This window comes from Stenella coeruleoalba (genome assembly GCF_951394435.1).
Source record: "Stenella coeruleoalba genome assembly, chromosome: 3".
Classification (NCBI taxonomy): domain Eukaryota; kingdom Metazoa; phylum Chordata; class Mammalia; order Artiodactyla; family Delphinidae; genus Stenella; species Stenella coeruleoalba.
Window position 1 is genome coordinate 82,835,893 of NC_137148.1, and position 24,641 is coordinate 82,860,533.

The 24,641-nt window shown below is 40.5% G+C and overlaps 1 protein-coding gene across 14 annotated transcripts in view; it reads left to right on the forward strand.

Moving 5' to 3' along the window:
• The first annotated feature begins 2,200 nt into the window (after positions 1 to 2,200).
• Positions 2,201 to 24,641, forward strand: part of PAM (peptidylglycine alpha-amidating monooxygenase) — a 280,663-nt gene continuing 258,222 nt past the window's right edge. For 12 of the 14 annotated variants that reach the window (XM_079916801.1, XM_079916795.1, XM_079916804.1 and 9 more), the window contains exon 1: positions 2,215 to 2,351. The gene's annotated coding sequence lies outside the window, so the exon portion shown is untranslated. Of the gene's footprint in view, positions 2,352 to 24,641 lie in introns of all 14 variants that reach the window. The other 2 variants (XM_079916802.1, XM_079916803.1) reach the window with 2 other exon arrangements.

A 24,641-nucleotide genomic window follows, 5' to 3' on the forward strand; every position in this document is an offset into this window, starting at 1 on the left:
AAAAGAAAAACTGGGACACTAAGGACTGGTTTTGTAATGACCCTTCCAGAGTGCACAGCCAACCTCAGGTGAGGTGGAGCCCTGAGGTCAGGAGAAAGGAGTCTTCTCCTTACCTGTGAATGCAAAATGGTAGGGGTGGCCTGCGTCACTAAGTACATGCTAAGCTTGAGCCTTCAGTGGCTGGACTGCACACAGACTGGTTCTCCCTAAGGCTGTAATGTCTGACATCCAGGCTTGGCGGTGGCTTCCTCAGGCACATTGGCTGTCAGCGCAGCTGAAGCTGTCACTGTGCCCACCAGGACCTTGAGGGTGTGAGAGAAGGCTGCCATCAGGTAACGTTGGATGTGTCATCCCAGCTGTTCTCCTACATTTTAAGGTAAAAATGTGGTCGCCCACTGAACAGGAAAATTATCTTGACATAAAAATGCACAGAATTGATCTTAAAAATAACGACCACCACAGCCATAGGACTCCTGTCCGTCCCCATTTCCTTCCCTTCCCACAAGGAGTGACTTCTTATTTAAGGGAGGGTCCCAACTGCTTGCTTTAGTTAATAATGCAGGCCAGGGGAGAGGAATAAGTGTCTTATGGGATGTCTAAACAAAAGAACAGCCCAACGAGCTGTAAACTGACTTAGCTCTGTTTCCTTGCATCTTGTCAGTGCCCATCATTTACAGGATGGATTTCTCATCACTGGCCAAGAGCTTGACGTCATCAGCCTTCTCTGGAATTTGGGAAGTGGGGCGGGTGAAGGCCTGCTCTGAGTCCTGAAGTTTATCCTTGACTCACCACGGCTCGCTGAGAATTCTTTTGGGAGGCGGTCCAGATTTTGCAATCTATCCACTACAGGCATCGGTGTTTTCCCTATAGAGAAATGGATTTTCTTTCCTGGGAGTTCCCCGATGGCTGGAGAGCTTTGCCTCCTTCATGCAGCCTCTCACCCTCTTAGTTGGTTCTCACTTTCCTTCCTCGCCTTCCACTGGCTTCTACCTCACCTTCTTCGAGATCCCTCCTCCAGGTCTGGTCTTCCTCCATCCCCCAACCCGAGGGCCCCAGAAGGAGAAAGCGCCTGGAAAGACCAGAGCTCACTGCGCTGGGGATCTGTGCCGGGAACCTGGATGGGAGAGGTTTGGGGAAAGGAGGATAGGACTTTGGAAGATGATAAGCGGCTGGTGCTGGGAAGGAAAAGGCGCAGTGAACGCACTCTACAGGTTACCTCCGGGGAGGTAAAGGCACTGGCAAACACCTGCCGTTGAATTAAAGGCGTATCAATTTGTGTGAGATCAGTAATGCACAGCACCAAGCCACTTGGGTAGAAATCCTTCCGACTGGAACATCCCAGATCCCTGGCTTCCAGTTTTGTCCTGCTTCGGGGTGAGGCGGGGAGGGGGTTGATTTCTGGGTTCCCTGCTTGCAGTTTAGGGAAGAAGCGGTCAGAGTGTGCGCGTTGGGCGCACTGCGGGATGAAAAGGGTTTCGAAAAAAGAGATGTGCAGAGGTGGGAAACCGAGCTAGGAAAGGAGGTTCCCCGCGCCAGGCCTCGGGTGCGGGCACGGAAGCACTGCGAAAACCTGAGCGAGGTGGCCTGAATCCAGCGACCGGCAGGCGTGTGCATGTGAAAGAAATTGCACTTTTTCCACAGGTTCAACCCCGGTGCCCCGTCTGCCGGTTCTGCATACTTTCTTTGCCGGAGTCCCTAACCCTGGGCGGGAACAGGAGGGAGGGGTCCTCGATTCTCTCGGGAAAAGTCCTCCCAGCCCCGCGCTGGGCGGAGGGAGAGTCCGACATTTTCCTCGGCCTCTCTCCGGGCAGCCGGCGTGGCCACCTCGCAGGGCTGCTTTTAGGGACTCGGGCGGAGAAAAAGGAGACTTTCAGGCCGGGCCTTGACCCCCTTCCCAGGGCGAGAGTTCCAGCTCTTGGCCACCTCCTGCCCGCTCGTGAGTCCGAACACCCAGGACGGCGATCCCCGCAGGGAAAGCCTGGGACGCTGCGCGCGACCTGGAGCTGACTCTGCGGGGACCTCGTTCCCAACCCCCGCGGCCCCGGAGCGCGAGGGGGCAGGGGCGGAGCGGAGGCGTCGAGCACGGGGCGGGCTCGGGGGCGGCCAGGAATCGCGGAGCCGCCCCGGGGGAGGGACTGGGAGCTGTCCCCCGGAGCTGAGGGCGAGCGGCGGACACGCTTGGGCCCCGCGTGCGCCAGGAGGGAGCTCCTACCTCTGTCGCGGCCGCCGCGTGCTCGGCCTGTCCCCGCCCAGGGGGCCGGAGCCTCCCAACTAACTCCGCCCGCCGCGCCCGCCGCTCCGCCGTCCGCAGGCTCCCGCTTCCGTCTCGGAGTGTGCTCGCAGCCGCGCAGGTTGGTGCCGCCGCCGCCGCCGTGTCCGCTGCCGGCCGGCGGGCAGGGCAAGGGCTGGGGTGGGAGCGCTGAAGGGGGCTCGGGAAGTTGGGCAGATGCTGGGCGGGGACGGAGATCCTGGTGTCTCAGCTCCCTCCGCTTCCCCGCGCCCGAGGCGGTCGTTGGTTTCCTCCCAGGCTGCTGGGGTCGCGGGGGATCCGGCGGCGCGGCCGGGGAGGATTTCGGGCACTGAGCCTTCCTCGCACTCCCCGAGCCCCTCCCTGATCACCCCTCAGCACCACCACAGCCGAGGCCAGTTGGTAAAGGGGTCACCCTCCCGTCCTCCTCACCTTCGCACTCCTCCTGGCGCCCTCACGCTGTGGGTAAAATTGTTCATTCGGCCTTTCTGCCCCCAACTTGGAGAACTCTCCGTGCCAGTGAGAAAGGCTCCCCGGTTCCCAGACCCGCCCCCGAGACTAGTTTCGGGTCGCAGCGGGGGCCGCCGCGAGGGTAGAGCTGGGCTGGAGCCGAGCAGCGACCCGAGGTGCCTGAGTATCGGCGAGTGCCGGGAAGCGCTGGCAATTCCCTCTCCTCTTCTCTCGAGTCCTGGCCCAGCTCGGCGGTCCTTCCTGCCGTGGAGTATAATACGCTGGGTGATCGCAGAGGCGGGATGGAAAGTAACCACCACTCGGATACTTGGAAAATAGGGATTTAAGCCTGCTCTCAGTCATATTCCTATTTGTGTGGCCTTGGTCGCAACCCTTTGGATACCCTATGTTCTGTTCTGTAAAACGCGGGTCTGCTTTGCCCGCCGCAGAGCGTCGTTGTGACGATCCAGTGGGATCACTTAGGTGTGTTACTTGATTTTGAGCCACTGGTCTCTGGTCTTATGAAGGTGCCTGATGGCAGGTCCTGTGTTCGTTCTAATCGTCAGAGTCCAGGTCCTTCAGCTGAGATGTAATTATGTCTCTAGGTGATTTGGCCAATAGCTTTATTAGGGTAAAAACTCGTGTTTCTGGATCTGATAATTAGTGTTCAGAATTGAAATCGTCTCTTCCCCACCCAACCCAATCAATGTACAAAGCTAGGACCTTACATATTTCTGTGGTCATAGGATTTAAAATAGCAGAAGATCGTTATTGGCACAAGTCTTTGGAAATAAGAACTGTGCTTGCTTCAGATGTTTGCCAATCTTGAAAACCTCTTTTCCATCTTAAGTGCAAATTTAAATTTGCTTTTAATTTAAACAGTTCAGGAAGTAGACTTTTATTTTAGTAAAGTAAGTTCAGATATTTAGCTCAAATTACTTGTGCCCTATCATTTGTAAATTTTCAGTTTAAAATCACAGGCACAAGAAGCATTGTTAGCACTACTCTTATCACTTTATGAAGAAAACAAGTAAATGGCCTAAGAAAGTCAGCTTTAGACTTGAAGTTAAATAGCTATGGCCTGTCTTTCATGAATTCATGATTTAATAGGCATTTCATGAGTTCCTGTATTGTGCAGTGCATTGTGCTATGTGCTTTTAAAGAGAGATATAGAATATGTTTCTTGCCCTAGAGGGACTTCCAATCTAACTTAGAGATTAATATTTTTATTTCATATTTTTATATAAACATCATGTATTCTAGCAACTACATATGGCAAGTAAAATGATGTCAAGAATACATCACTGAAGGCCCTTGAAGATCACTGTTTGGTGAATATACTTAATAGATTGGAAAAAAATAAGTTTAGATAAGCCAGTGTTTTCTGAAATAAAACTTCAGGTGCTTCTACATCATCAAATGGGAGGCATACTTGGAAATAAAATGAATTCTGTATTTTTAGAATGAAAGCTCAGAAAAGCATCCATGTATGTATGAAGTAGTAATCAAATGTTAAAAGCTATAGAAATTTCAATTCTAACTTTAGTCAGTAAGTCGATTTATGGTGTCCATATACAATTTTTTCTCAACTCCTTGAGAAAGGAAATTATACCATAATGCCTAGAAAAAATACAGAGATGGAATAAGCTGAAACTTGAACACTTAATGGCCTGGTGGGCCCTGGATTGATTTCGGAAATTTGGCTTAAAAAGTTACAAGATTCTTAGTGAGACTTTTTTTTTAAGAAAACCACTTTAAAACGTTTGGCTTGGTGCAAAGAATGGGCAGGAATCCCACATGGAAAAGATTGACCAGACTAGGTTGAATTTGGTGTGACTCGGTGACATTTCTGATTCTTCTCCTGCTTCTAGGAAGAATTCATCCATCTGCAGGGTATGTGTAGAATTTCATAGGCTTAACATACCACCAGTACTTGGCTTTGAGAGCTTGGATTCAACTCACACAGTGAGGCTAGGCAGGTTTTGGGACAGCCTGAGGGATATGAAGTTAACTTTACACTTGGCCTTATTGCTCAGTACATTTGTTTTCCTATTTGTGAAATGAGATGAAAGATTGTGTCACTGCTTGGAACTGTGTGGTTTGGTGTAATAGTCATGAATATCGAGCCAGAAAGCTTCTTGTGTGTGTAAGAACTTTCTTTTCCCCTTTAATTCCTTTAGCCAGTAAAAGCTAATTGTGAAAATCACATACAAATAGCTGAAAAGAAGGGCTCTGCATAAAGTTGGTAGTGGTGTCCTGTGCTCTCAAGTCTCGTGAGAGAAGTTTCCATCATTTTATCTCCTACAATTTACTGTAGTGATGTAGAGAATAATACCTTCATCTTATCCAAGGTTGAACAGCTAGTGGCAGGAGTAGAACTATAATTTTAATTGCCTGAAAATAGTTCTCTGGTTTCTCCTTACCCTGTGTGGTCTCTTATCATCCAGGGCACATTAAAAATCTCACATTTATAAATTGTGTATGGTTAAGAATTTTGGCTTTGGGTTCTGATGGGCATGGGTTTGAGTCCTGCCAGGCATTTACCAGTCGTGTAACCCTGGGTAAGTTACTTAACCTCCCGAGTTCTCAGTTTCCTCATCTGCAGAGTGGGAATAAAGGAAGTACTTAGCTCAAAGGATGGTTGTAAGGATTAAATGAACTAATTGATGTGAAGTGCTTAGCACATTGCCTGTTACTTAGTACATACCTGAAACTCAAATAGTTATTTCAGTTTTCTGAGGGGAGGGGGATGACAATGCAAAGGTCCAAAGTTTAAAAATAAATAAGTGCATAAAAATATAAATACAGCACCACTCTCAGTATTTTGAATTAGCCATTCCCAATGGCTTTGTTAATTTATTTAACAAGTGTTTATTGAGCTCCTACTATGTTGGGCCTTTTCCTAGGCAGTGGCATACAGTGGGATACAAGACGGTCGTAGTCACTCTCTTATGGTCTAAAAGTCTGGGGAGGGATATAGATTTGTAAACAGAAATTTATAATCTTATGTGATTTGTGTGTGGAGTAATGCAGTGAACCACAGAAGGTAGGATGGGATGGTGTCATACAGTGCGTCACATCCTAACTGGGGTTGGTGGTGGTCAGGGAAGACTTCCCATGAATACTCTAAGAATGAGTGATAGTTAGCAACTGAAGAAGTTGGAGGACTGAAGAGTGTTCCAGACCAAGGGGAACAGAGCATGATGTTTAGAATGGAACTCAGGTAGATAATGTAAAAGAATAAATAAGTGAGAGCTGGAGAGAGAGGTGTGGCAACTGGAGAACCCAGGCTTTGTCTAAAGGGAACAGTAGATACTCAGCTCCAGCCAAGCGTTGTCAGGTTGGGATGCAGGCCAAGTGCTGCCAGATGCCCTGATTTTTTTTTAAGAGGAGTTAAAATTCATATTTCATAAATGTGAAATGGCCCAAATGTTTTTAAAACTATTGTGTGGGCCAAAAACCAGATGTATTTCGTAGTTGGTATTCAACCCAGGGCCAGTACTTTATGACCTGTATTTTAGGAAATGAAAGAAGTTTAGTGTGGCTATAGGAATGCATCTTAGAAGAAGAGGTAAGGGAAGAGCCCACAGGTAGGGGCAGAGCCACATCATTCAGGGCCTTGTGGCACTTGCCAAGGAGGGTTGGCTGGATCCTAAGTGCAACGGATGACATCAAAGACTGAAACAAGAGTGGCATGCTTAGATTTGTGTTTACAAGGTATTGATACATTCTGGCTACTGTATGGAAAATGCCTGGGAAGAGGCTATAGTGATAACCATTTAGGAAGCTATTGCAGTGGTCCTAGCAAGAAATAAATATGTCTAGAAACAGGGTATTCAGGCAGGTTGGAGAGAGATGGGTAGATTTCAGACATGTGTGTGAACTTCCACTGTTGGGAGATAATTCTCCATTAGTCACTCATGTTTCTGCACGTCTTGTGAGCAGAGGTACTGACTGTTTTCATTCCAGACTATCTTTTCAAGGACTTTTATATAGCAGATAGCTATGGAAGATAGAGGTAGCCTTTCTCTATGGAGCAAAGGGCAGGTAGGTTTACTGTCAATTGTAAAAGATTTGGTACTCTAAGCTCAGGGGTCCACTTCTCTAATGCAGATCATTTAGTGTGTAGGTATGCTATGCTAATACTTCTGCTACTGCTTTTTCTGTGAGTAATGTAATCCTCTGTCTCTGACCTAGGAATCTCATTCCTTGTGCCAGCATCCATGAAGCTGTGGTGTGCTTATTTGTTAGCACTAGCCACCAGTTTAGCCACTAGCCACATTGTTTAGATTTGTTTCAATTAATTAAGATAAAAAATGTTACTTCCTCAGTCACACTAGCCACATTTCAAATGCTTAATAGCCACATGTGGCAGGTGGCTACTATAGTGGGTAGAGCAGACACAGAAATTTCCATCATCGCAGAAAGTTCTGTTGGATGTTGTTGGTTTAAAGCTTCAGATTTTTTGTCTTCTTGGATGAGTAGAGGCAGAAGTTGTTGATTATGACAGCATACAAATGATGCTTGTTTTTGTGTTAGGTTCATCGGGGTTTTTTCATACAAAGGAAATATCAGTTTGAATAGTTAGTACAGTATTTAGTTCACACCTGCTGGGGGAAAAAAAAGTAGAGAATTATCTGCAATGTCAACTTGGAGACTGGAGCCATGTGGCAGCGTAAGTTCTCCAGATATATGGCATTCTTCAAAATCATGTGTGACCGTGAGATAGGGATCTATGCTAAAAGGAGCTTGAACTTCTGAGCACTGTCTTCAGCTTCATCTACTAGCCATGCTTAACATAGAAGGACAAGATAGGCACATTTGCAGCGAGGTTCTGCAACACAGCCAGTCCAAAAGCACCCAGGCAGCGCCTGCTGCAACCCAGCTGTGCTGCCTGCACTCACATAAAGGATGGAGGACAGGAACAAGATTTCCACATGGCTCTTGCTCAGGGAGTTTAAGAGGACGGCCTCAAGAAAAGAAGGAACTGGAGTCAAAAGAAAAACCAAAAAACAAACTCCAAACCCAGCAAAACACAGTAGTACTGTAAAGCACAACCTGAAGTGGCACAGCAGAGATGGGGGAGGATGCCAAGAAACAATAAAAGCAGTAGATCCCTGCTTCCCTATCTGTTGGGGGAAGCTCATTTTGAGGAGGACATGGACCACAAGTACTGGGAAGTGAAAGCACAGTGTTCTTTCTGTCATTCTGTATTTCTGTCAGCCCAGCCAACAGCTGCTGCAGCCGCAAAGGACAGTTTTTATACCTGCATTGAGTGTGCAGTTGACTGCTAGTCCTGTCATTACAACATAAGCAAAACAAAGGACAGTGGTAGAAATGTTAAACAATAAACACAGAGGCCCGTATAGAAGAATCATACTACTACCTGCTATTTCCATCGGTAAAAATGCCTTTTCAGAAATTTCAGATATTACAAATTTCATTTACCTGTGCTGGAAGAAATTTGCTTCAAAATAGTACCTATTTGTAGTGTGGTAAAATTTTACTTATATGAAGACTAATTCATATTTTTAAAAATCTAAGTTTTAGAATATTTTAAAGATTGAACTTATTAGTTTTAAGTGCTTACATACATAACCCAGAACCTGCTAAGCCTGTTACCTTGTAGAACTGTTTTGAAGAAAGTTTTTATAAAGAGATATGTTAATTTTGAAGTAGAATGATGATTGTTTGCATGTAACTGGAGGCTTTTATTAGAGTGTTTAAAGAAAACTTATGTGGGTTATACATTTACCTCCTTTTTAAAAAAATGTATTTTATTATTTATCTTTGGTTGCGTTGGGTCTTCCTTGCTGTGTGCGGGCTTTCTCTAGTTGCGGCGAGCGGGGCTACTCTTCGTTGTGGTGCGTGGGCTTCTCACTACGGTGGCTTCTCTTGTTGTGGAGCACAGGCTGTAGGTGCGTGGGCTTCAGTAGTTGTGGCACACAGGCTCAGTAGTTCTGGCTCACGGGTTCTAGAGCACAGGCTCAGTAGTTGTGGTGCACGGGCTTAGTTGCCCCACGGCATGTGGGATCTTCCCAGACCAGGGCTCGAACCTGTGTCGTCTGCATTGGCAGGCGGATTCTTAACCACTGCGCCACCAGGGAAGCCCACGTTTATCTCTTGTTAACGATACTAATTGCATCAACAAACCCTTATTTTCACAGATAATCCTTCTCAAGTTTCAGTAACTTTTGGGAGAGCCAAGATCAGGTGCTATTAGGGTTTGTACCAATGTAGAGTCCCTTACATAAATGTCTCAGTCAGTGAGGTTTTACTCCATTTAGTGTTTTAATGCACTTTGCTAAATGTCTTATTTTTAATTTTATTTATTTATTTATTTATTTATTTATTTATTTATTTATTTTGCGGTACGTGGGCCTCTCACTGTTGTGGCCCCTCCCGTTGCGCAGGCTCAGCGGCCATGGGTCACGGGCCTAGCCGCTCCGCGGCGTGTGGGATCTTCCCGGACCGGGGCACGAAGCTGTGTCCCCTGCATCGGCAAGCCGACTCTCAACCCTGCGCCACCAGGGAAGCCCTAAATGTCTTATTTTTTAAATCGTGAATTAAAAATATCTTATTTCTGTAGGGATGGAAAAGCTTGGTTGTCCCCCCTACATTCTCCCCTCCTCGTCTTCCTAAATGTGGTAACATCAGTTGTTCACTGTGCTTTCATTTTTCTCTTTCTGTTTGGTTTGCCACAGTTCCTAACTTGTGCTTCAGGCTTGCATTTCCTGTGCCTCCCTTCTCTTCATGCAGACAGCATGAAATTAGAAATAATCATTGTCAGTTGTATTTCTGAAGATCAGAATTTCACCAGTTTCATGCTGTCCCTTCTCAGACCGGGTGTGGTAAATCATCTTTCGAAAACTGGCTCCAGTAAAACTGGAGTGTGCAGTTGAAACAAACGCAGGAGACTTGCTGTTTATTGCATGAGTCACTTATGGGTTCAAATGAAAGGAAATGACAGATTGCTTTTCATGCGCGTCATTATTACATCTTATTTTAAAATAGGCCTGAAATAAGGAAATAAAAATAAACTGATAAGCTCTTTTCCCCAGAGAATTTAGAAGTGTTAGGTGATTAAAACAGTAACACTGAGGGTCACAAATTAGGCCTTGTCCTTTAACCCGTGATTTCCTGTGGTGCTGAGAACTTTTTAGGGTGTACATTTCTCAACTTGCACGTGAGTGAGTTTAATCAGGAGCAAAGTAGGTTCTTTCTATTATAAGCCATTTCCTCCATGGCCCTTGCCTCACTTAGCTATTACTGTATGCCTAATCGACCACAGTGAAATGTCTTTAAAACATTTTCTAGGGGACTAAGGACTCTGGGGAAAATTTTTATAAAGGAAAATGCCCAGAAGGAAAGTTTGAATGGTTTCTTTGCATAGTTAAATGTTTCCAGAGAGACTGATGAGTCAAGGAGTTGTTAATAGGATATGTAAATGTAACCTTTCACCTAGTTACTGTCATTACCTAAATCATAACTATGTCGTTTTAGCAAATTGTTTGAACTGGTTCTAGTTCCTTAATGAAACAGATTGTCTTGTTCCTATTCTTTTCCAGTCTACAGTCACTGCCATTTCAAAGTTTGCATTGCCCTAGGCTTTCCCTCTCTCCTGTTTTTAACAGCAGCTTGTCATCCTATTACAGATTTTCACTAATATCGTTGTCTTTGTCTTTACTTCAGTATTTGTGGAACGTTTTTATATCTGTGTATTTGATATTGACTTCTAGCTTTTTGGTTCCTAATAGGGTACCTTCTTTCGCTTATTCAACAAATATTTATTCAGTGCCAAGCCATATTCTAAGCACTATTCTTGACCCTAGAAATTTGAGAGTGAGCAAAACATTCATGGTCTGTGCTATCATGGAGTGAAGAGTCCAAGATAAAGACAATCATTAATCAGTTTTTTAAAAAGCACAGCAATTAACAATTACATAGTTACAAACAGAGATAAATGCTCTGAATAGAGCAGTACTTTTGTGGGCTTGTATAACAGCAACCCAGGGAAGTGACACTTGCTTGATAGCAGAAGCATGAGTAGGAGAATGTGAGAGAGGGTGGGAGGAAGGGCGTTCCCCACAGCAGAGGGAAGTTTGTGCAGAGGCCCTGCAACAGAAGGGAGCAGAGTGAGATCAAGTAAGTGAGGAGAATTCAGGGGAGAATGGAATGAGATGAGGCTGGACACCTAGGCGGGGGCCAGTCAAGAATTTTTTCTTTATCCTAAGGACTGTGTTTTAAGTAGGGGCTGGTGACCCCATGAGATTTGTGTGTGGGTAAGATCATCTGTAGGGGAATGAATTGGAGAGGGGCCCAGGTTGGCAGTGGGGAGATGTTAGGCGGCTTCTGCATTAATCCAAGTAGAATGACAGGATGTACTAAGCCTGTTGTGTATACTGGAAAGTGGCAGTGAAAATAGATTAAAAAGTGTTTTAGGGGATAACATCAATTATACTTGGGAATAAGATGGGATTATTTTTTATTCATTCAACAAATATTTAGTGAGTTTTAAACTTTATGCCAAACTCTGTGCCAAGCTCTGGGAATATAGCTATGACCAAGATATACAAGATCCCTGTACCAACGGAGTTTACATATTAATAGGAATGACAGCTAATAGGAAATAAAAAATAAATATAATTTCAGATAACAATAAGTCCTATAAAGAAAAATGAAGCTGTACAAGGGAATGGAGAATGACAGGAGAGTCCTCATATAGGGTGGTCAAGAAAAACGTTTTTGAAGAGGTGGCATTTCAGCAAAGACCCAAATGAAGTGGGGGAGCTAACCATGCAAAAAATCGTCTACCATACAGAGGGAACAATAAGTACAAGGGCTTGAGGCTGGAAGAGGGACCCCTCACCTTCCAAGAATACCAAGGAGGTCAATATGTATAGAAATATGGGAGGAGGGAAGAAAGACAGATGTCGAGGATGCCTTGCCAATACTTGAAACTTAAAACATCTTAATAGGCTCATTATATTCTCTTCAGTCATAAGCCACACAATCCCAGGTTGCTTGGCCCCTAACCTGTTTTTAACACTGCTATTGGAACAGCTTCCTTTTCACACCTTGCTAAAAACCTGGTGGTGATATTTGCATGTCCGTCCTGTCAATGATGACTCTTCAGTCAGCTCAGTGGGAGGGCTCCTCTCCTGCTTTAAGCCCACTTCCCATTACAACCCTCTCTGGACTTCTCAATTAGGCAGTTGAAGGCCGTCCTCCAGTGTTTGTTTAGACCTTCCACATAATTTATTGTTTTTCTCCTTGGTGTTACATTTATTCACCATGATGCCTCTTTCCTTCCTATTAGTCTGTTTCCATCTCTTCCTTCAAGACCAGGTTCACAAGTGAAGTGTTACCTTTTCTACTAGTTTCTTTTGATTTATTCCACCTTACCTGGATCACTGAGCCCCTCAGCCTACTCAAGTCTGTGTGATGTCATTTTTTTCTTTCTTCCTTGTGTCACTTGAAAATGCACTGCTTAAAAGTGCCACCATTGTTCCAAATTAAGTTATTTATGATCATATTCTTTCTTCCTAGAAAAAAATTGGCACTACTACCAGCTCTGCTATGTGTATATGTGACATTGGCCAGAGCATTCACCTGACAGAGGTTCAGTTTCCCTGTCCACTCCCCTGTTTCTTCCCCAGTGTGGTTGTAAGGAGCAAATGAAGTAAAACACGGAAAATGTGTTTTAAATAGATGCAAGACATTTTTTAATATTTTTGATGGGCATATTTCATATCCTCATCTAAATTGCAGGTTTTTCACACCAGTTCCCACCAGCGTGGAATTATGTGTGCTGCAGGAGTTCTGTGAGGTGTCTCGAGCTTCCATCCACATTCTGCAAGCTGGGGACAACTCAATCCATGGCATGTGTATTAGTCTCCTAGGGCTGCTGTAAGAAAGTGCCACAAACTAGGTGGCTTAAACAACAGAAGTTTATTGTCTCATAGCTCTGGAGGCTCTGAATCAACATATTGGCAGGGCTGGTTCCTTCTGAGGGCTGTGAGGGAGAATCTGTTTTCTTGCTCTCTCTTGGCTTCTGGTAGCTCCAGGCATTCCTTGGCTTGTAAATGGAACTCACCCTGTGTCTTCACATTGCCTTTCTTCTATGTCACTGTGTCCATGTTTCCTGTTTTGATAAGGGCACAGTCATTGGATTGTAGGCCACCCTTGTGACCTAATCTTAACTTGATCATCTCCATAGACCCTATTTCCAAATAAGGTCACATTCACAAGTACTAGAAATTAAGACTTTAACTAATCTTTTTACAGAACAGAATTCAACCCATATTAACATGATTCAATATACATACAAGAAAGGGAAGTCACAAACTTGGTGAATTAGCTCTGTATTACTAGAATGACTCACAGAGATGAATTAGGTATGGAAGAGCTAGTTTCCTGTATGATGTAGGGCAAAATAAATGAAATACTTGGTAAAAAATATGTGTGAAATCTGAACATTCATAAATACTTATTTCAGAGTTCTGCAAGTCCTGTTAATTTCAAATTGGTTTAAATTAGAGCATAGAGGGCCAGCCAAGAGGAAGAACAAAAGAACACAGTAACTTTTCTTCCAAATTGTAATAGTACATTCAGTTCTTGTACTGATATGAATGGAAAAAATATGCAGTGCATGTGCTTATTCATACAATCTTTATGTGAACTTTTTTGTGTGAAAAATTTTATTGCTTCAATTGATTTTTTTTTTTTTTTTTGGCCCAGTATGCTTCTCTTTGACTTTCTGGAAGGCCACATGTGGTCCTATGACAAACTGACCCTTCTCTGCTAAATGCCCAGAAAGGTCTGTTGTTCTTCTTCTATCCGGTGCTCCAGCCTTGTTGATAAAACTCATTCCTCTCTTAGACTTAAAAATCTCACTGATGTATTTTTTTCTCATCAGTTTTTTTTTGTTGTTGTTACTGTTGTTTTGTTATTTTTTGATAGTGCAGGGGAGAGTCTGATACATTGTTACCAGTTGATGTTGGCGAATACCTAAGTGTATCCCTAGTAGAGTTTTATCAGATTTGACATTAGGATGTTACATTTTATTTGGTGAACCTGTGTTAATCTTCATATGCTCTCTTATTGTCATTTAGGACAGCCTTTGCCTTAGGGACATTGAGGAAGGCACCTGAAGCTGGTGTGGTGGTATTTTCCTGTGTACCTGGCTGACCAATTTAAAAGTTTAACCATTTTTTGTTTCCTAACAGTCTGGCACATAGATCACATCTGAGAAGCTTATTGTAGGAAGTCATTCAGACTCAGTGAATAGAAATTGAATACTTGACTTTTACCTAAAAAGTGGCTCTTTTTTGTCAACCAGAAGAGCACAGCTCCCATATTCCAAAAAACTACATGATAGAGAAGGTTTTTAATTGTTGCACTTCCATTAATTTACTTCATTATTATTGCTGCATTGAGATTTTCACTAAAGGAAAAAACAGCCATAAATTGTTATTTCTGCTTATAGTTTTTTTGTGAAAAAAAAATTTAAAGTCAAAGACAATGAATTCCAGGTTTCAGTGTTATTATAGAAATAAATTTCTTCTTGGTGTCTTATCAAGTAGGTATTACCTGGAGAAAAAAATATTTTGATCTTACTCTTCCAAATCTAACAGGATACCTTCTTTCTGAAACTATAAAAGAGTGAAAGAGTTACATGAAAAGGATAAAATAATGGACAGGAGATTAAATTTATTGCTACTTACTCATCATCATCTGCAAAGTTTGATTCTTCCTTGTTCTTAAGTAAAGTTTTTTGACAAATATTTTCCCTCCAAAACATAAATACCAGAAGGTCAAAATAGTTACTGAAGTGATAATAACAACCAAGAAATGTGTTGAAGAGAGAGTGTATCAGATAGAAAATTTCGTGGGCTGAAGGGCGAGGCAGTGAGGTGGGGGGACGGTTAGGGCAGGACATTTTAAAAGTGTATTTATTCCTGGAGTCTGGAAAGACCTTGTTTCTGACCATTTTAAATGTTCTTTTTGCTGTTTTTGGTGTTGCAATCTTCCATTGTTGTTCCAAGTTAAAATATTTATGTGTATGTTCTTTCTCCCTAAAACATGAACTTCAGACCACACCTGGGACCATCTGGTGTTTTGTGTAGTGTCAGCATCCGGTGGAAGTGTTGGACCCTGCGGGTGCTTAGCTACTAGGTTCCAGGACAGTCATAACCTCAGTGATACCATTTACCCTATTTGGTGAATTCCCTACACATTTTCCTGAGATACGAATATAAAAAAATATATATACTTGAAAACTACAGGGACTTTTTTGAAGTGGTTAAGTGTATGGACTTGAGAGTCAGGCAGCCTTGGGGTCAAACCCCAGGTCTGACATTTACCAGCTGTGTGACTTTGGAGAAGTGACTTACCCTCTGTATGCCTCAGTTTCTTCATCTCTGAAACCAAATAATAATAATAGTAAACTGGCCCTTATGGTATTTATTATGGGCTAGGCACTGTTCTAAGTGTGTCACATATTTTTAACATATATGATTCTTACAGCATCCCTGTTATCTCCATTTACAAGTAGGGAAAATGAGGTAAAGTAATTTGCCCAGGGTCACATGGGTATTAAGTAGTGGGGCAAGGATTTGCATCCACAGACTCTGCCTTAGGGGTCTGTGTCACCTGGGAATAAATGAGATGATCATTTAATGCACTTAGAATGGAGTCTGGCACATAGCAAGCACTCAGTCTACTGCTTTTCCCCATCCCTATTACTGCTACGACTGCTGTGATGGCAATGACTGCTATTAATTTTTTTTTTATTGAAGTGTAGTTGATTTACAGTGTTGTGTTAGTTTCAGGTGTGTAGCAAAGTGTTATATTCTTTTTCAGATTCTTTTCCATTATAGGTTATTACAAGATACTGAGTACAGTTCCCCGTGCTATTCAGTTGGTCCTTGTTGTTTATTTTATGTATAGTAGTATGTATCTGTTAATTCCAAACTTCTAATCTGTCCCTCCCCCTGTTTCTGCTTTGGTAACCATAAGTTTGTTTTCTATGTCTCTGAGTCTATTTCTGTTTTATAAATATGTTTATTTGTATCATTTACTGCTATTAATATTGTCCACTCTGATTCATACCTAACTACATTTTAATAGTAGTTAATAATTTTCCCAAATGCTCTCTCTGAAAAATGGCATTAGTAGTGTCTCTTTCATGTTTTTTTCCCACCGATGCACTAACACTTGCATTGGTTCTTAAAGGGGTTTCCATTTGTTTTTAAACCTAATATTTTAGCAGGTCCGTGTAATAAAGTAATTTGTACAGTACACCCATTTAAAGGTTGTGGCTATGCAGGTGGAAAAAAAGCTATAGGGCTTTGGTTAAACTTTTCGGGAGTTATAAATTGCTGGTGGCTATTTTAGATTTTCTCCATAAAAGTTAGGCCCTGTAGCAATTTAAAACCTTTATTTTTCAGTACAGTGTATGCTTGATTCCAGGGTGTAAGGTTTGAGGGTGGTTGGGAGCTATATCACCTAATAACTATTTTGCCCATTTCTAAAAATTATCATTCTATTATAATACTCATTTAATAAATCCATTTGCCAGTGGGAATGAAATTGAAAATCTTTGTCATTTTTGCTCCATTCTAAGCAGGAGAAACATAGAAGTTAAGAAGAAAACAGTTTTATCTTTTAAAGCATAGCCTTTCTGGGGTTTAGTCTCACCACTGTGTAATGTTAACCAAGCAGTTTTTCATCTATACAGCATACTTGCTGGTGATGTTTCTGGCTCCTTCCCACGAGCACTGTGTACTTATGCCTAGTGTCTTAGTCTAGAGTTTTCAACTAAGGAACACAAAGGGAGGAAAGACTGGGGGAGGGACCCTTTAGCATCCTGAGAAGAGGAAATTGATGTTTATACTGCTGTCAGCTAGAATTTTGAAGCCTTTCAAAAAGAAAGTTACACTGTATGCCCCAGATTTTATAGAGAGAAGCCTAACACCTATTGGAAAATAACATTCCGGAAAGTTTTATGACCTGAGTGGCTCAGGTACCCCTCAGAGGCTGCAGTGCACTAGCAGGTCTGTGGCTGGGTTTAAAAGAAGAAACGTTGATGTGTTCTCATTCTGGTAAACTGTGGACAGCAATATCATAATAATTGCTTCCATTTATTGAGGTAGTTTTGTATGGAGGAGAAGGAAACCAGCTTCCTAGTGTTAGACATTACGGGCAAGTCTTGGCTCTGCCTCTTACTAGCTATGTGACCTTGGGCAAATGACTGACTGTCTCAGTGCCTTGGCTTTATCTTCTTTAAAACAAGGGATTTTCATGGAGTGTGGTGGTTCTAATTATTCTTTGAGGTGATGTGTATAAAATGTTATATGCATAAAAAATGCATACAAAATGCCTACTACTTGGTTAACTGCTCAGTAAATATTAGGTATATTTATTATTATACGTTATGTACTTTACCTAGAGTACCTCTGTTGCTTTCTATAACCCTGCAGTGTAAACCATTATCCCTGTTTTACAGAAGAGAAAACTGAGGCACAGAGGTGAAGCGCTTTGTTTTGAATGTGAAGGCTTGTGAAAATGGTCTTTGTTGCCATCCCCCTCATCCTGATGGTTGTGCTCTGCCGTTGCCCATCAACACCAAGTTTATAAGATAGAGCAGAAATAGATTGATTTATTTTTTCTGAAAATTATGTGCTAGGATGCTTATGAAGTTCACGAGATACACACAGTGTCCTCAAATTTGGAAATATGTAGTTCCTTTTCCAAGAAAAACATCCTCCCTTACTTCCAGTTTGACTTAATTATGTTTGTCATAATGTTACATAAATACATTCCAATGCAGAATAAACGTCAGTTTATAGCACTTAAGTCGTTATAAAATAATGCAAATTTACAAATTAAATGCCAACAAAACTATACAACCAATAAAAATTCAAGTAGTTACATTAATTTATGTGACAGATATGTCATTTTGCTGAAAGTAACCTCAATTTTGGGCTCATCCATACCCAGGATGGATTTTGTTTAATCTGCATCTGCCTTTTGATTTCATGATATTAATGTATTATAAACCTTTGAATATCTGTAGTTTCATATGGTTCAACCTAAAAAAAAGTCTTGGGCTTCCCTGGTGGTGCAGTGGTTGGGAGTCCACCTGCCTATGCAGGGGACATGGGTTCGTGCCCCGGTCCGGGAAGAGCCCACATGCCGCGGAGAGGCTGGGCCCGTGAGCCGTGGCCACTGAGCCTGCGCGTCCGGAGCCTGTGCTCCGCAACGGGAGAGGCCACAACAGTGAGACGCCTGCATACCGCAAAAAACAAACAAACAAAAACCTTAAAAAAAAAAAAGTCTTGTAAAATAAATATGTTACATAACTTGGTAGTAATCATTTTAAGGTGTAGTTTGATAGTTCAGAGTAATAGAACTTCAGGAATACCAGTTTTAATGGGTGTTACTTGATAAAACATGAAAAGCTGTTTTATTCCCTTTGGTGTCAGTGTTTAAGTGTAGACTTCACCCTGGTCTTGGCCCTGAGCTTAGGGTGTAGAATCAGACTTCCTGGGTTCATTTTGCTGCAACAATATGTTTTACATTAAAATTTCTGTGAATTTTACATTTCTTTGTGATAAACTAAAACTGCTGGGTTAACAAGTATGAAGCTATGAAGTTCTTGCTTTGTGTTGTATTTGATTGCCATTTACAGTCAGCATATAGAAGAGAGCCCAGTTTACCACATCCCACATCAGGAATCAGACAACATTTCCTATAAAGTGCCAGTAGGGTAAATATTTTAGGCTTTGCAGGCCACATACAGTCTCTGTAGCAACTACTTAGCCCTGTTATTACAGCACGGAAGCAGCCATAGACAATACATAAAACTTTATTTATGGACGTTGAAATTTAAACTTCATACAATTTTCATGTGTCACAAAATATTATTCTTCTTTTAATTTTTTCCCAACAATTGAAAAATGTGAAAACCATTCATTCTTAGCTTGAAGGCTGAATAAAAACAACAGCAGGGCATTTGACTTGAGAACCTTTTACGGAGGCCTGCCCTAGATGCCGTTTGATAGAGTAGAGAGGGGATCTTTTTTTCCCTTTTGTTTATGGAGGCGTTTTGGTGTGGTGATTAACACAGTAACTCTGAAGTGAGACTGGAATGTGACCTATTTTTGACTCAGTTTTCTCAACTGGAAAATAGGGGAAATTTTTTCTTTGTACCTCGAACATTTGCAGGAGATAAAATGAAAGACTGGATGTATAATGTGTAACACAGAGAAGTAGTCTGTAGCTTTTGCTCTTATTATTTCTATAATTACTGTTGAGGTTATAGAGTTTTTCATGTGCTCATTGGCCATTTAAAAATTTTTTATTTGTTCTTTTGTGAATTCTACATTTATATCTATTATTTGTTCTTTATATATTGACACAATATTTGTATATTAAGGTTATCAACCCATTGCCAGGTATTTTGCAGATTATTTTTTTTCTGCTTTTTGCCTTCTGGTTTTGTAGTGGTGGGTTTTTTGAGTTTTTTTTTTTAAAAAGATAAGATCTTTCATTTTTATGTATTTCAGTTATTGAAGGTAATTATTTCAGTTATTTCAGTTATTGAAGGTAAGTTCAATTCAATACATTTATTTTCATTTTTATTTTTATAAAAATATTCTCAAAGGTTAGATATTCTTTACCTATATTTTTAGTCTAGTCATTTTATTTCACATTTTATAATTTCACATCTTTAATTCTGAGATTAAATTTTATGTAAGTTATAAATTTCTAAATGTATATATTTTACATAGATTTTACAAGTCAGTTCAGCATCATTAATTGAATAATTATTTATTCCCTGCTGATTTAAATGCCACTTTTATGAGACTCTAAATAATTTAGTTGAATGGAATTTGGCCTGAAAAAAAAAATTAAAACAAGGCTGTCAATATGACACCATGCTCTGGTCTTTAGTATTGGTAATTTGGTGTAATATGAAGCATTTTATTTTACTTTAAGAATTTGTATCTACTTTTAGTTGTAGTAAAAAAACACGTCACAAAACTTACCATCTTAACCTTTTTTAAGTGTATAGTTCAGTAGTGATTATACAACGGATCTCCCAAACTTTTTAATCTTGCGAAACTGAAATTCTTACCCAGTAGACAACAACTTCCCACTTCCTCCTCCCACTGCCCCTGGTAACTACTATTCTATTTTATGTTTGTATGAATTTGACTACTTTAGATACCTCATATAAATGGAATCAGACAGTATTTGTCTTTTGGTAACTGGCTTATTTCACTTAACATAATGTCACTTAGAACTTCTTGCAAACACTTTTTCCTTTTTAAAAATATCTTGCTAATTCTGGGTCAAATAGAAATGTTTTAAATCTAGTCTGTAATCTGATCAGATGGTAAATGTCCTTTCTGTTTTGTAGCTTTGGATTTATCTTAAAGAGCATGCATACATTTTGTAGAAAAAAAATGCTGCAAGAATTCTGTTGTTGGACTTTCAGGTTGTTCCTGCTAATCTCTTATGGTAGGACTCTTAAGCTGGTCAACAGTCCTAGTCTGGCTCATTTATTGAACAGCTATTTACCAGGTCCTCTCTGTGTGAAACTCAGTTATCCTCTATTGTAGAAATTTGGTTTGCCCCAATATGTCCTTTTCATTGAATACTCAGTTGTCATAACTTACTGTTGTGGTTGGACATTTAGTTATTCCAGCTTAAAAAAATTATGATCTGTTAGAGCAGGAATTTTCATCAGGCTGAAAATTAATAAGAAATAGCAAAGCAATAATTAGCAGAAAACACTTTTTAAGATGAACAAAACACTTAAAAACTCGTGAAGAGTTTAAGCTTCCCGTATTATGTGCTAAAATTGCCATTATATGAAAAAAAAATCAGTGAACAAATTAAATAGCTTTGAAAAAATTACCATTTAAAAAAATTAAAATGTGATACAAATTCATTGCATGACATTAAGAAACTGAACATAAACTAAGAGGGAAGAAAATCAGAGTCAATTACTGTTAACATATGAGTATATATCCTTACAAATCGGTGAGTTGATAATATAGAATAGAATCATACTCTGCTTACTGTTTTGTAATCTCTCATCTGTTTACTCACCATTTGTATTCTAATCTAATTTGTGGGCCCTTGTCTGTTGCCCCTTTTCCTTCCTTTTAAGTGATCTTAAAAGGAAGGAAAATGACCTAATCTTCTTATTTTTTTCTTTTTCAGTCATTTCTTTAAGGCCTGTATCTTTGACCCTCCATCCCACTTAGTTTTTCATACACCTGGTTGTGTGAGTCTGTGTGTGTGTGCATAGGTCTTTGTAGTGGGAGGTATAATTGAAGTTTGATCCCCTCCCCACTTTTCTTAAAACAATTTAGACAACAGCCTGTTTCTTCCCCATTGGTCTGTGACTTTTATCATATGTGAATATAGAGCCTTCCTGGAAAGTTTATAAGTTTATTCTTCTGCATTGATGTATCTGTCTATTCTTCAACTACTGCATTGATGTTATTTTTGTAGCTTGAACATGGGTTGTAATGACTGGTAAGTTATACTTCCTATCCTTTTTCTTTTAGTTAACTTTCCTTACATTTAGTATTCCTGATCATTTATTCTTAACTAGTGTTGTGTATCAGAATTATCTGGGAAGCTTTGGCAAAATATACGTAGTCTTTGCAAATTACAGGTAAGTCTAAGGTGGGACACAGGCATGTGTATTCCGAGAAAACTCCGTGATGGAGTCTTATATGTGTCCATGTTTAAGAACCACAGTTCAGCTACATTTGTATTGTTCTAGTCTACCTTGATTTTTTTTTTTTGCGGTATGTGGGCCTCTCACTGCTGTGGCCTCTCCCGTTGCGGAGCACAGGCTCCGGACGCGCAGGCCCAGCGGCCATGGCTCACAGGCCCAGCCACTCCGCGGCATGTGGGATCTTCCCGGACCGGGGCACGAACCCGTGTCCCCTGCATCGGCAGGCGGACTCCCAACCACTGCGCCACCAGGGAAGCCCCTACCTTGATATTTTTAATGGAGCTGCGTTAAACTTAGCAATAATTTTTGGGAGAAATAACATTTTTACAGTATCTAGTCTTCTCATACTGGGTAACAATATGTATTTCCCCTTGGTGCATAACTGCATTTATAGTTCTCAGCAAAAATTTTGCTGTTTTTCTTTGTATCCCACACATTTCTTATGAGGGTTATATTTGTTCGTTTGCTTTATTTGTTTATTTATTTAAAAAATTTTGTGTATGGGCACTGTTTCCCTCTTCCTCCCTCATATTTTCTATTTTGTTTTTGTGGGTATGTAGAAAATTTTGTGGGGGAAGCGCGAAGGGTTGCTTATATTGTAAAGTCTTTTTCTTTACGTGGAGCATCAACCTAATTGAAATGGATCTTTTTCAAAATCGAAATGTAACAATAAAAATAGTAATATGAAAATGGAAAAAATGAAGCAACATGTTAACTGACTTATTAATCTAGAGAGAAAGGGAATTTTGTATAAATTGGAGACTGTTCAAGTTACTTTTTCAGAGACCTACCTTGACTACTCTATTTAAATTAGTAAACCTTCACTTCTAATTCTTGATCCCTTTACCCTGCTCTCATTTTCCCCCCATAGAACTTGTTATTGTCTAACATATTATATAATTTACTTAAAAATTTTTCCCTTTATTGCTTGTTCCTACTAGAATCGAAGCTTCATTGGGCTCGGATTTTTAGAACAGTGCCTGGAACATAGCAAATGTTCTGTAAATTTTAGTTGAATGAATAAAACGTTAGTTGGACAAAAATCAAGTCTTTAAGTGAGGGTTTCTGAAAATACTGACTTAAGTGTGTGAGTAAGGGTGAGAAATTTGATTCTACTAGCGAATTTAAAAATTAGCCCAGATTTGGCTTTTTCTTCCCAGAAGAAATCTGTGGGTAAAATGCACGTTAGGAAGATAGGTTTTCAGCTGAGAGGTAAGAGATTTATATTTGAATATGTGAGGAACAAGGGTGTTGCTGTTCATTCCCAGGGCCCTGTTTACCATGTGGAGGTCTCTTTAATTTTCTCTGAGAAATGGAGAGGATGTTGGTTTAACCTCTTATTTCCCCTACAAAATAGAGGTCATTGAAGTTATCTTTCTCCATTTTTAGAGATGAAAATAAAAGAGAAGGAGAAAAGCTGTTTTACTAGATTAGAGATTAATATGGGATGGTTCTGTTTATTTCTTCTGTGGTGCTGTAAATGCAAGGTCATCTGCCAAATTTTTATCTGACCTTGAAAGACCTGCAGTCATTTATTCTGCAGGCAGAACTGTGTTAATTGTGACTTAACATTTGAACGGCATCATGCCATCTTGGGGTAAGCAGACTGGGTATCTGCTTAAATATATATACATAATACTTAATAGAAATATAAATATATATATATTTAAACATATATATATACCCCACTGTAATATAGAAGGGCAATACAAATCAAGGAGTTTATAACAAAATAATATTGCATTATGTAAATGCTTAGTTACAATTACACAAGAAGATGTGATGAAGTATCCAGGAGTACCTCTTGGACCCCCCACTAGATAGAACAAGTTCAAAGGAGAGAACCTGTATCACAGAAAATTAAAAAGAAGACTTGGGAGGATTGCCTTTCAGCTACTCAGCTTCCCACATGGGTTTTGTTGTTGTTTTTTAAGATTTGATTTGTCTTCCCCTTTAATACTTGCATATTGCTCTTCTGACATCTCCTTGATTTTACCCTCTACTTGTGTTTATATGTTTATATTTGTTGTCTCCTTTTTTAGGTGGTAACGTTGTCAAAGGCAGACAGTTTGTCCTCTACTTTATAATTCCCTAGAGCATTCTGTACAGTGTTTTAAACAAGAAACACTCAATTAGTGTTTGCATCACAAGTAAACAAGAGGGAAAATTAAGGTTTCAGGAAGGAGATTGTTATATTACCAAAAATCATATTAAGGAGTCAGAGTAATCAAAACAGGCATTTGGTCTCCCAGGCATTTAGAGTGCAAAGAAAACCAGACCCCATGTGAATGGATACAGTGAGTTATGGGACTGCTCAAGTAGATTGTTGTTTTTGTTTCCTTCAAAAGCCTGGTCTGTGGCATTTTGTTCCAGAGGAAATTCTAGACCTGTGGTAATTTAATCTTGCCAAATTAGAAACCTCTGAAATGAGTCATTCTCATTTTTCTTCATTTTGTTTTTACATGGAAAATGGCATAGACAAACAACCCAATGAATGAAGCTTAGCTTTCCTATGGGTTGGCGATGACAATTTCCTCAGTTTGCCCTTGTCATGGTTCCCATGGTAATATTTTATGTATTGATGCTGTACAGGTCAGGTTTGTGTGTTTGGAAGGAATATTTTGTGTGAACTTGAATGGAGCAGTCCCTAGAACTCAGATGTATTGACAGCATGGATCTAAGATCAGGATAGAAGAGAATGACCTGTTGTGGAAACCCCCTGAACCTGCCATCAGAAGACCCTGGGCTCCTCTCTGGGCCTCCAGCTTGACTAACATAAAGTGAAGGAATTGAATGAAGTAATCTGTAAAGCAAAGATTCCCAACTCTATTGGATCCATTGCCTCTTCTTTATAGCATATGTTTTGTAGTACCCTCTTTACTACCATGAAATGAAATTCATATATAATATAACCTGCCTACATGCATAGTTAAAAAAATATTTATATATAAAATCTCTAACTAACATAAAAGAGCAATACAAATCAAGTGCTTTACAGTAAAATATGTGTTCTAATATGTAAATGTTTAGTTATGATTACATGGGAAGACATAATGAATTATTCAGAAGCTTGTGCCTATACGTAGAATAACAGTGTATGTGAAGGCTCGAATGCCGATTGATTTTTGTCGCATTGGCCACTCAAATACTGCGAATGGTGGTGGTGTTGGTTGTTTTTCC